This window comes from Leptopilina heterotoma, unplaced genomic scaffold (assembly GCF_015476425.1).
Source record: "Leptopilina heterotoma isolate Lh14 unplaced genomic scaffold, ASM1547642v1 Lhet_184, whole genome shotgun sequence".
Lineage (NCBI taxonomy): Eukaryota > Metazoa > Arthropoda > Insecta > Hymenoptera > Figitidae > Leptopilina > Leptopilina heterotoma.
In genome coordinates, this window is record NW_025110903.1 from 242,274 (window position 1) to 255,874 (window position 13,601).

At 29.1% G+C, this 13,601-nt stretch overlaps 1 pseudogene; it reads left to right on the top strand.

Annotated features, from left to right (window-relative positions):
* Positions 1–1,294: 1,294 nt before the first annotated feature.
* Positions 1,295–12,473, top strand: LOC122500426 (annotated as a pseudogene).
* The last annotated feature ends 1,128 nt before the right edge of the window (positions 12,474–13,601 follow it).

Genomic DNA, 13,601 nt, shown 5'->3' on the forward strand with positions numbered 1-13,601 from the left:
AAAATATGGATCATGAAGAGTAAGAAAATGCATGTTTTTAATATAAAATTCAATATTCATTTGAATATAATTTGTGGTTTATAAACCAATCTTTTAACATTTTTTAAATCACAATATCATTAGGAAAAACTAAAAGAAATCTCAACTTTCTTTAGAAAGTTGAATAATCGTTTATTAACTAATCTTGCAAAGGGTATTTCTGAAGTTCAGCAGACTTTTCTGTCAAATAGAAAAATGCACTGCTACAAATTTCCCATTTAAAATTGTAATGATTGGGTTTTTATTTGCTGGGAATTCGCTCGCCGGATGGAGTCCGGGTTCCCTTAAATATTAATTAAATAAATAATTATCCATAGTTATTGGCGTGAAGCGCCATCTATGTATTTATTTGCTGTAATTTCGAGGAGAGGTGTAGTCAATAATGAGACATTCTATTAAACCTTCGAAAGATAAATATATTGTAACAGAATAAAGAATAAAAGGTTTATAACAAAGTTAACCAAGTAAAATGAAATAAGAATAAAATAAATGTAAAATAACAAAATAACATTGTAGCCTAAAATATTAAGAATATAAAACAAAGAAACTAAAATATAAAATAATAAATCGAAGTAAAAGAATGACAAATAAAATATAGAAAATAACAACAGATATGTCTCGCCTCGTGTCGCTCTACACCGAAATGTCTTCCCCCTGACCTGCAGGTCTTACACCCAGATTCTCTCGCCTGTAAATAAAATACAAATAATAGAAATGATGCTTAGCTAAGCTCAAATTATTAAGTTTCCCTACGCGGAACTGATCTAGAATTCGCCCCATTGCCCAACGTGACAAACGCGACTAGTACGTGCACTCTGAGGGAGTGGCCTGACTGGTAACCGAGTGTCAAACTCCAATGTCGGTACGCTGCTGACATTCTTGCTTGACGCGCAGGGGTTCCATAAGGAAACTCAACGGACGATTTCTTATCCAGGGTGCTCCCTGAGGGAAGAAATCGTCTCCGTCGCTTGGCCTCAGGTGTAATAAGTGCTCCTATATACACCTGGGGGCAGAGTTTCAGGTTGATGGTGTCACTCTCTACCACGAGGTCCTCTCGTGAGAGCTCCCGCCGGGAGGTCCAAGTGGTAGAGTGCATTGGTCTCCGCATCTTCTCCTGAGAGCTCCCGCAGGGAAGTCGCAGAGACCTGGACGAGAGAGTGAAGGTGTCCACCTTAGCATGGGTGCTCCCATAACCAGGTGTACTTAACCTTTCTCATCGATAGCTTCACCAAGAGCCCCTTGAGTGAAGGTATCGATGTATTTAGGAGGAGTGAGTTCGAAGCTCCTTGCCCGAAGTGCTCCTCGAGGCGTCGAGCCGCGAACTGAAAATCGAGAATCGTGCAACGAGAGATATAGAGAGACGGCTGCCGAGAGAGCGGTGACGGTGCGGGAAGGGGAGTCAGCGACGCAAGGCTTGTGCGCGTACGTGTCCCTTCTTCACGCTGCCAAGTGCAATGGTACCGCTGCATTTTTCAATGCGCGTACGCTATCGTTACATCCCCCCGCTTAACTAGCGAAATCTATTGAGCGTTCTTGGGAATGAAATCAAAATAATTAAAAAAAAATGCAGTACCACTTACAATGTTTTCTTGGCATGTCGAATGTGCCCATTGCGTTGAATCAAGCGCAGAGCCCATTTTCCGTCATCCACCCAAAGTCTATAGCGATCGGGACCAATAGGAATTTCCACCCACGGACCTCCCGGAAGTTTCGCAACCGTACTCTGGTAAAACGACGAAAATTTTCCGGAACCCTATATTAAAGAACCAGTTGAGACCAGTAGAAATTGAACATGGATCTACTGGTGTCAACTTGCTTTCCAAATTGAAAAACTTTTCCGTGTAGCAATTCTACTGGTTTTAACTTGGAAATCCTATTTATGTAACTGAAACGGATATCCAAGATAAAATTGAAATGGTTCTATCTTGGATTGTCCCCTTCAATTTTTGTTTCGACTTGTTTTAACATGGATTTCCAATCTTATCATTTCTACTTGTATTTCCAAGTTCGCACGTACTACAAGTATCAGCTTTCATTTCCAAATACAAAATTAAGTTCAAGTATCTACTTGGTTCAATTTGGATTCTCGAATACTACATTTCACTTGTCCTGTCAAATTAAAAATCAACAAGCTTGAGTTTGGAACTTCCAACTCCAAATTTATATAGCACAGTGAAGGATTAATGTCATCTTGGTTTAATTTGAATCGGGGATGCATTCTATTTGGAATTTCAAGTTCAAATTTAAAGAGTTTGATTAATAATCGCTAATTGGAATTCTTTAAATTGTCATTTTCGCCAATTGTTATTTTTGCAAAGAATTATTATTGCAAATTTACATTTTACAAATATTTATTTTAGTTTACTGTTATTTTTCAAATTTGTTATTTTTGCAAACTTGCATTCTTCGCAATGGACAGTTTTACAAATTGTTAGATACTTTTGCTAATTGTTGTTTTGAAAATTTTATTTTTGCGAATTTGTATTTCTCGAATTGATATTTTTATGAATTTGTTACTGTTGCTATTTGTAATTTTATGAAAATCTGTAGTTCACAACAAAACAATAAAGCACTTTTAACCGTTTTTTTTTAAATTTTAAATTTTTGTTATTTTTTTGCATTAACAAAATATTACAAAATTTAAAAAAAATTAATAACTCATAAAAGCCGTTTACAATAAATTAATGAAACTTACACTATTTACACAAAATTGTTTACACTCTTTTAATAGAAAATATTTGCATGATTGTAAATTTAAAAATTCTGTATTTTTAATAACAATTTTATAAACAATTTTAATTATTTATGTGTTCGACGGCTCCTGTTGCAATGAAACTCATAGGAAGTATACTTAGTAGTCTCTTCTTGAAACCCCCCAAAAAAAATGTTGGTATTTTCAATTTGGAATGTACATAACGAATTTTTTTATTAAAAACGCGCGCCAACTCCACAGTGGGAAAAAGTTGATTGTTGTGGTAAATTCAGTGTTTTATTTAAAAAAATTTATAAAAAACATATAATAATTGTAACGTCTAGACTAAATTTTCCACGACAATCACATTTTTCCCATTGTGGAATGGACGCGCGTTTTTATTAAAAAATACGTTATGTACATTCCAAATTGAAAATTTTTTATTAGGGTCTTCAAAAAGAGACTACTATGACTATACCTCCTATGAGTTTCATTGCAATTATGGAGGGGTAGAACACATAAATAATTCAAATTATTTATAAAATTGTTATTAAAAATATGAAATTGTTAAATTTACAATCATGCTAATATTGTCTTGTAAGAGAGTGAACAATTTTGTGTAATCAGTGTAAGTTTTATTAATTTATGGTAAAAGGCTTTTAAGTTATTAATTATTTTAAAATTTTGTAATATTTTGTTAATGCAAAAAAATAACAAAAATTTCAAATTTCAAAAAACAGTTAAGAGTGTTTTATTGTTTTGTTGTGAACTACAGATTTTCATAAAAGTTTTAACATTTTAGAAAATCAATGAAATTTTTTAACACAGTTGAGCTGGTCTGGCCCAGTCATTTTGGGAATTTTAATTTTTACGAATTTTCTGTTTTTTATTTCGCTTAATGTTATTTTTTGTAAATATTTGCAAAAAATTACAAAGCAGTCAAATGACATTTGAGCAAAAATGTATTAAATATTTAATTAATATTTTTTACATAATATCATATATTTGCAAATCTCTATAAATGTTTTAATTTCTGCTTGTATTTTTATAGGTACTTACAAAAATTATAATATTTTGCATAAACTTATTACGTTTTCTAAAGTTGCAGTTTATATAGACAGGTCGAAAAATATTTCTCACGTCGATTCGATAGCCGCGGTCGTTAAGCGTTTAGATAGATAGGTCATAGGTACATTTTCATTTAAGTCACCATCCTCCTTAATTATTATTTTCCTAATAATAGTGTTTTTGTGAGTAATTCCTCATTTTCATTCGTTTCGAGTTGCGGAAAACCGTTGGAGTTAATCGGGTCAACTATAATGCACTCAGAAACTATTTTAGGTAAGTTTCTATTTTTACTCGAAAATGTATTCTTGGTAATAATATTACTCTTCTCTTTCTCTATTTTTCTAACAGCGGTCGTGGCGGACGAAGCAGCAGTTTTTATTGAATATATTCTCTTTATTTTCCCAGTTGACTTTGACGAATCCATCTGTTTTGCGATTTTATTTATTGCCACAGACTTCATTGAAGAATGCTCGATTTTATTTGAAACTACATTATTCTTCACTATTTTTTCCTCTAAAATTAAAAGTTCTTCTTCTTCTTCCTTCTTTTTCTTAAAATTTTTATCTAATACTAAAACAAAGGAGAAGTAAGTATATGTATCCTCTTTGAATGTACTTGACTGTGTAAAATCGCCATGCACGCAAATTGGAATACCGGAAATTTGTTCACTGATATTAGCGCCCCTGTAGGAGAAAAAATATACTCTCGCAAGCTCTCCGTGTGTTGATTGTTTTGTATGGTTATGTTTTGAATTTTAAAGTGCCGGTGACAGGTGAAAATGTATAATTATCTGTGATAAAATGTCTTGTTTTATAAGAAATTGTAAATCAAGTTACAAATAAAATAAAAATGCAAATGAAAAAAGGTGTTTTCTCAAAGTACCAAAAACGGTAAGTTTATTTTATTTACTGTTTTGTATGTGTCAAGTTTTTGTTGTAAAATTTCTTTTCTGCAATTCGCACTTTTTTCTGCTTTGTAATACTTTATATATAGTTTACTCATTAATAACTTAAAAAATTATAAAATATTGCCTTTTTAAAAATTAAAATAATAATTGTAATTTGCATGTTTTTTTCTAAATGGATTGTAAGAGTATTGAAATCATCATTTATGAAATTGGAACAAATATTGTTTAATTATTATTTTGTACTTTTTACCGTGTGATTGTTATTAACAAAATAGTAATTGCTGGCCTTGGATATTATCACTTTCTCGACTTTTTTCGACTATTTTAAAAAAATTCGACTTATTTTCAAAAATTACGACTTTTTCGACTTTTCTTCCAAAATATTGCAATAATTCTTAGTATAAAGTGCAACTTATTTAGATTTTTATATATAGTGTAAAAAAAAATATAGACACATCTTCAAAAATTATTTCTTAACAATTTTTCTAATTACATTTTTTAAATTTTCAATTAAAAAGAGTTTCAATAATTGAAATTTTAAAAAAATTTATTTGAAAATAATTGATTTTTTTTAAAGTGTTTTATAAAAAATTTTTGAAAATCAACTTTTAAAAAATTTCAATTACTTTTGAAAATAATTGATTTCAATTCAATTTTAATTGAATCCCTCGAAAGAAGTTTTAATAATTGAAATTTTGTAAAATTTAATTAAAAATAATTAATTCTTTTAAAGTGTTTTATATAAATTTTTGAAAATCAACTTTTGAAGAATTTCAATTGCAAATATTGAAAATAATTGATTTCTCAAAAAATTGAAATTCTTGAAATTTTTTTATCTTTTTTTTTTAAATAGTTCATTTGGAGAAGAAGTTTGTTTAAAAATTGTAGAAAATAATTGAATTTTAAGAGAATTAAAGTTGTAATTTTTAGAAGTTATTTAATTTCTATTTTAAATCGACTAAAGCGACTTCTTTTCCCCTTAAAGTCGATTCGAGGCCTGTAATTGGTTTAGAACTTACAAACGAAATTTAGTTAATTTTTTTTTAATGTAGGAGGAATCGCTGTCTACTTGGCAAAAGATTTTAGCATGTGAGAATAAGATTTTAAAAAAGAGTGACATTCTCTGTGATCTTCATATTAAAAAAGAAGATGTAATCACCCACTTTGAACAAAAAATGCCAGATGGTAGTTTTTGGAAAATTAAAAGGGATAAACCTTGTTTAAAGAAGGGTGCTATTCCGTTTATAGTCTCGACCAAATCTGAAGATCAGCTTGCTAATGAGGAAACTAATGCACAAGTAATAAATAGTAGAAATGTTGTTTCGCATGATTTGCATCAAGCTTCGTCTATTATAGAACCTTCTTTACAATTTTCTTCTGAAAATAACGTGAAAGCTATTTTACCTGAACCAACTTCTAGTCAAACATTTTATGCTCAAATTATAACTAAAGTTAAATCTAAAAATAATCTTGAAACGCATAATGAAGTAGAAAATAAAGTGCAATTTTTGAAGCTGTGTGAAACATTAGATCAAAACCCTAATTGCATAAATTTACCTTCCTCTGAAGTATGGTTGCAGCAAGTAGTTTGTCATAAAAAGATTCAATGCGTGATGTGGTCTAATTGGACGGAAAATGGATCGCATGTTTTAAAGCAAGTTGTTATTTATCCTAATATGACAGTTGGTGTAAGTATAGTGTGATGTAAAAATAGTCTGTACCACGAAAATAGTTTATCAATTGAATATTATATATATATTGTAATTGTATGTTTAAAGATTTACTTGGAAGGAAACGCTGTAACTGTTCCTGAGCTCTCTAAAATCGAGTCAATTGAAGATGTAGCACGAGTAGTACACAGTGTTTCTCATAACATTGTACCCTGCCAGAAATCTGATAATAATGTTATGTATGAAATCAACTGTTTAAATTTTTTCATTCGTGTAAATCATCATAATTTATTAAATGTTTATTATTTTTTAGGGCTAAAGACTGCCCGGGTTACATATGGCGTGAAAATGATAAACGTGGTCCAAAAAATTGTCGATGTGAAAAATGTCAAAAACTAAGTCAAGCTGTTATACGTAGAATAAATATGCAGGAACAAAATTTGAAATTAAGGGCAAAAATAAAAGCTTTAAGAGTAAATTGTACAGTTTTGAAAAGAAAATCACGTAGACTGGAGGAAAAGGTATTACATATATATAGCATAAAAGATTGCAATACTATTAAGATTATACCTAAAATATTAATATTTTATATATTATTTTAATGTTCCAATTAGGTAAAAAAATTAAAAGAAAAAATGAAGTCCGTTCAAAAGCAGTGTGCGAAATCTAATGACGAAGCAATTCAAAAATTTTGTAGAACTCTGCCGGAACAACAACAGCTAGCTGTTTCAGCATGTTTTACTGCTTCAAAAGTTCCTGACATGCGAGGAATGAGATATTGTACCCAGTGGGTCTACGAATGTCTTTTACTACGTATAAAAAGTGCAAAAACTTACGACCACCTTCGAAGACGAAATATACTTACCTTACCATCTCCGAAAACATTAAATAATTACATAAAGGTCATAAAAGGTGCATATGGGTTTCAAGAAAATGTATTCTCTGTATTGAAAAAGAAACTGTCAACGTTTGAAAATTCTACTGACGTCCGTGGTAATGACACTTTAATATTAGCATTTTATTTGTAGGTACTCTACTTCTCGACGAAATGAAGTTGACTAAAACATTATACTTTAATCGTCAAAACTTAAAATTCGAGGGTTTCACCGATTTGGGGAAGTATACACCGAAACATCAATCTCGTAAAAAAGGAGATCATGCGCTTGTACTCATGTTTCAACCGTTTAAAGGAAAATGGGTACAAACTTTAGGTTGCTTTTTAAGTAGTGGAAGTGCTAGCGGAACTGTACTACATCAAATAGTGACTGAATGCATAATTCTATCAAAAAGAGCAGGTCTACGCATTGATGGAGTAACTAGTGACGGAGCATCTTGGAATAGGAATATGTGGAACTTGTTTGGTGTTACTAAAGAAAATGTTAGTATTCAGCACATTACAGACCCTTCTCGCAAGTTATGGTTCTTCTCAGACTTCCCACATTTAATTAAATGCTTTAGGAATTTTTTAACAAAACATGACAAATATCAGGAAATTTGGGTGAGAAAAAATTGACGAATTTTTATGAGTAAAATATACATTTTTTTTCAAAAAATAACTTTTACAGACACCAGATGGAATGATATCTCTAAAGCATTGGTATTCAATTTTGGAAGTAGAGAATCCAACAAACTTTAATTTAAAAGTTAATTTTAAACTGCGCGAAGAACATTACTTTTAATGGATTAGTTTTTTGGAATTGCTGATGCTTTGGAAATAATGAAGGATTCGCACCCAGATCTATCAGATTGTCAAGCTTCTATTACATTTTGTCGTAGAATCAAGTCTTTGATATCTGCTATGAATAGTAGAACATTTATCGATTCGTTGAGACCGGGAAACAAAAGTTGGAAGGTAACTATTTAAAAAAATTAATTTTGTCCTTTTTAAAAATGTGAGCATATATATATATATATCGAAAAATTAATTTTGACGACCAAAAAAACTCGTTTTAGATACTTCACAAAACTGACAAAAATGCCATTCTATATTTTATTTTCCTCACTTCTTCCTAATTTCTATCAAAAATATTTGCTTCTTTCTTTTCCTGCTACTAAATTCAATTCCTGCAACGAATTTTATTACTCATAAAAGAATTCAAATATTTATAGAAATAATTTAATTCTTGCGAAGAACTTTATAAATTTTTTTTAATAATTCATTTCTTTCGATAAATTTTATGCAAATTCTAATTAAAATAATGTAATTTTTCGATTAATTAATTAAAAACCGTATTAAAAATAATTTAAATTTTTCGATGAGTTTTATTATTTATAAAAATAATTGAATTCTTGCTTAGAATTTTATCTAAGAATTTTTTAAATAATTGAAGTTCCATAAGAAATGTTATTTTTAGTGAAAGTAATTTAATTATTGTAATGAATTGCATAAAAATTTTGTTAAATAATTGATTTTTCGAATTTTTTTTAAAAATGCTATTTGAATTTAATAGTATTCCTGCGAAAATTTTATTATTTATAAAAATAATTGAATTTGGATGAATGTTATCAATTTAAAAAAAAATAATTTAATTCTTTTGCGAATTTTTCTGAAAATACTAGATATTGAAAGTAATTGAATTTCGAATATTTTTTGAAAATAATTGAATCGTTTTAAAGAATTTGATTGTAATTTTTGTGAATAGTTTTTTGATTTCTAGAATTAGTGAATTTAAAGTAGTGTAAATTGTAAAAAACAGAGATAGTAGCTTTTAGTGGCTGAAATCTAAAAAAGTACCCAAATAGTAGCATAACGAAAAAAAGTAGTAAATATAGTAGGTTGTAGTAGAGGGGTGCGAAGCCTGACATTATAATAATTTTGTTTTTTAAACAGGCAATCGAAAGTTTCATAGATTATTTGAACAAATGTTCTAAGTTCGTTCTAAGCGAGGTTTCGAGTTTCTTGCTCCACAAAACGCCTACGGTCTAAAGATATCTCTGCAAGCTACCTTAGAAATTTGTCAGTATTTAACTGAAACGCACAAATTTGAATATATTATGACAGCGAGGCTTAATCAGGACAGTTTAGAGGTTAATATAAAACTATCAATCGATTTCGTAAATGAATTTCAAATTTAAATGACTCATATTTTTTTATTTTCTCATACAAAACAAAACTAACATTTCTTTTAATTCTTTAAAATATAAAATTTTTTGTTTTAGCGTTTTTTTGGTTTAATGAGAGAATGCTGTGGATCGAACGACCACCCAGACTCCACTCTCTTTATACAAATGTATAAGCTAGTTTCGTGTTATTCTTTGATGAAACCTCCAAAAGGATGCAATATTTCCGGTGGAGAAGTTATTGATGTTTTATTAAGCATCAAAGATATTGCAGATCCTGAAGAACGAGTAGAGCAGTGGTGTGGCCAAATTGATACTATTTTGGATAAAGGAAGAAATACCGATGCTTTAAATGATGCTGCTAAAATTCTGGAGGACCAAGATTCACGTAAATCGACAACTTCTGATTACGTTTTAGCATATGTGGCTGGATTTGTTGCTAGACGAGCCTCAAGATTTACAAACTTTAACATTGACGGAGTAACGGCGTCTTGTGAGCATTGTTTAAGTTCTTTAATCTTAGGTGAGTCGCAACAAATTCCAGAATCACATAAGCTGATTTTAATGAGGACAAAAGGTTTTCTTTATCATCCATCCGAAAAATTATTTCAGCTGCTGTCATTACTTGAAAAAGCAACGCTAAAAGTTGTTCAAGAGAATTCGGATTTAGATGCAGATACGCTATTCAAGGTGACAGCAGCTATTGAAAATATTAGTGAATTTCCTTTCATCGGTTGCGAAAAGCATCATTTGCTTGTAACACATAGTGTTATAAGATTTTTTCTTACAACAAGAATGTTGTTTTTGTGTAAACAATCAAATAAAAACGATTGCATAGAAAAGGAAAGATCTAGAGAAAAAAGGAAACTATCAAAACTCGTTACAAGCGCAAATGTTAAAGGGGTTTCACAATGCTATTCTACGGAAAATAAATCCTCTGTACACTGAAAAAAAAAAAGTATTGAACCAAGAAAATTTTTCTTGGTTGAAGCAAATCGTGGGATTGAATACGGCCAAGACTATTAAAGTATTGATTCAAGAAAACGATTTTCTTGACATAGGATATTTGGGAGAAGAACATATATTCTTGATCCAAGAAAATATGGAATTCGACCAAGAAGTTAGTCTTCTTATACGAAGTATGAAATGTATTAAATGAATAAAATATTTTCTTGTTCTAAGAATATATAAAGATAATTGAATTATTTTATTTGATTCATTCAATTTTTTGTAACATTCGTTCAAGTAATTCAAGATTTAAATGAAGAAAACATTTATTTTGTGAGAGAACGCAGATATTCTTGATCCAAGAAAATATGGAATTCGATCAAGTAGTTAAGTAGCATGTAAGAAATGCAGAATATATTAATTCAAAATCATTTATGTATCAAATCAAGAAAGTATGTTCTCTGTCCAAGAAAATATTTTCTTGATTTGAGAAAATTTATAGATTTCAATCAAAAAAAATACTTTCTCAATACAAGTAAATTATTTACTTAAATTACCCCCCCCCCTTACCCCCATCCCATCTTTTCTAATACTTAGGTCAAACATTTTTATTATTTAATTAATTAACATTTATATTTTTTATTTAAATAATTAAATAATTGTTATTTTACATATATATTTACATTTAATTATTACTTAACACAAATACAACAAATATACCTTGAAAGAAAATTTTCCACGGTCGGAGGAATTGAACTCGGGTTGCACGCACCAGAAGCCGTCACGCTACCACTATGCCATCCTAGCCTCAATGGACAGTTTTCAAAAACTGATATTTAAGTTGCATATACATTTGAAGAAAAATATTTTCTTGGATCAAGAACACCGGCATTGTGTTAAGTAAAAAAAAGTTTCAAAGCAAATAAATAAAATGATTCGATTCAAGAAACATGAATTCTCCACACAATACTTTATTATTTTGCTTAAGAACATGATATTCTAGATTCAATACTTTTTGGTACTTCGGAAAAGTAAAATGTTTGGTTGAAATAATTACATATTGAGTTCTGCCAAATACTAAATTGTTAATTCAAGAATTCTGTTCAATGCTAATATTTACTTGACACAAGAAAATGAATTTCTTTCTTCAAATAAATATGGGATTAATTGAATGTAATTTTTAATCAACTTGAAACAAATATTTACTTATATTAACCTTCGTATTTTCTTGAATCAGGATTATATGAGCGTTGAATTAAGTAAAAACTTTTTTAAAGGAAACAAAAGAATGATTTAATTCAAGATCTTACACTTAATTGAATTGAATAAATAAAATATTTCATTCCAGAAAATATAATATTCTCGCAAGAAATTAATGATTTTGAAACATGAGAATATAGAAATGCTTCAAGTAAAAGAAATGCTTAGATTAATTAATATTTCTTTGAAACAAAATAATTTTTAATTGAGTTGAAACAATTATTAACTTGTATTAATCTTCCCATTTTCTTGGCTCAAGACTATGGGTGTTGGATGAAATAAATAGTTGCTTTAAAGGAAATAAAAAAATTATTTGACTCAAGATACCAAATGACTCAAGGAAAATTACTTGACGTGAGAACATGATATTCTTGATTCAATACTTTTTCGAGACTTGGCGCATGTAAAACAGTTCGTTTGAAACAGTAAGATATTTACTTATGTCAAACCCATATTTTCTTATTTCAATAACTTTGATCAATGCTCAAAATTACTTGACACAAGAAAATAAATTTCTTCCAATAAGAAAATATGGGTTTGTTTCAAATAAATCAGGTCAAGAAAATGCATTTACTTGATTCAATGAACTTTTTTTTTCAGTGTAGCTATGAAAAAAACACGGGGCGCAAAAAAGAGACAACAAACACATGATTTCAATACTTGTAACATTTCAGAGGTTGAAAAATCAAAGAGAAAAAAGACTGATAGTGAATTAGAAAAAGATTCTAAATCTACTACCGAAAAGATCTTTGTAAAGAGGAAGAGAACACCTTCGAGAGGAAAATTTCCAAACAAAAGAGCTTTACTAGACGTAACAAACAGTCATTAACTAATACTTGTTATTTATTTATAAAAGAAAAAAGATTTTAGAAGAAAACAGATTTACTTTTGAAATAAATATATTTAAAACTTTTAATTTGTAAACATTTATTATCACAATTATATATTTCTAATTAAAATTGTAGACCATTATTATTTTAATACAATTTACGGACATTAATTACATATTTATTATATACAATTTATTTCAGATGTACACACAAAATTATATTTGCTGCAGCTACTAAAAATCAAAATTACATTTAATTTAATTGATCATTACTTTGTACAATGTAAGAAATTTAAATACCTAGTCCTAAATTTATCAATATTCTCATTTTTTCATTGGAATATTCATCTTGTCAACCTTATTAAGAATTTCTATAATTTTTTCAACTTTATAACCATTTCTACTAATATATCTTTTAATAACATTATCATCGACGAATATTTTCATTTCCATATTTGGAAAAATTGCTATTCTTTTCCGAACTCTATAGTCATTTTCTATTTTTTGAAATCCAATTAATTTATTGCCAGTTCTAGTAATTCCCCATTGTACTGATGTCAATACTAATTTGTTTACAGAGTTTTGCAAAATTTCAAACGGAGATATTTTTTTCGTGTTGCATTTCGTTGCAGATTTTAACTCCAAATTATCTTGTTTTTCGTCCATAACTAAAGGAAAAACATTAAAAATATTTTTTAACTAAAATTTACATTTTCTATTAATTTTTAAAATAATATGAAATATAGTTATTATTGTTTTCATATTTGTAAATATACTTACTATAGTTAGAGGTTTCGCTTCTAATGCAATCTTGTGATGAAGTATCTTATATTAATAAATCTATTTTTAAAATTTATTTTACAATCTACACAACACTCACTTTTCTAACCTCACAAAAATAAGTCAGCAGAGTCAGCTGTCAAACAGAATATATATATTTAAATATGAAATTAAAGTTTTAATTCATCTTTCCTGGTTTAGCGGCGCTGTTGTCAGTGAACATAAGGCTATTACTTTTTGCGTGCCTGTCGATTTTACTACAGAGAAGTACAGTCAATGTCAAGCAATTTTCCTATGGGAGATAAGTCTCCTTATACTCCTTCATGCTAAAACAGATGATTTAACAGG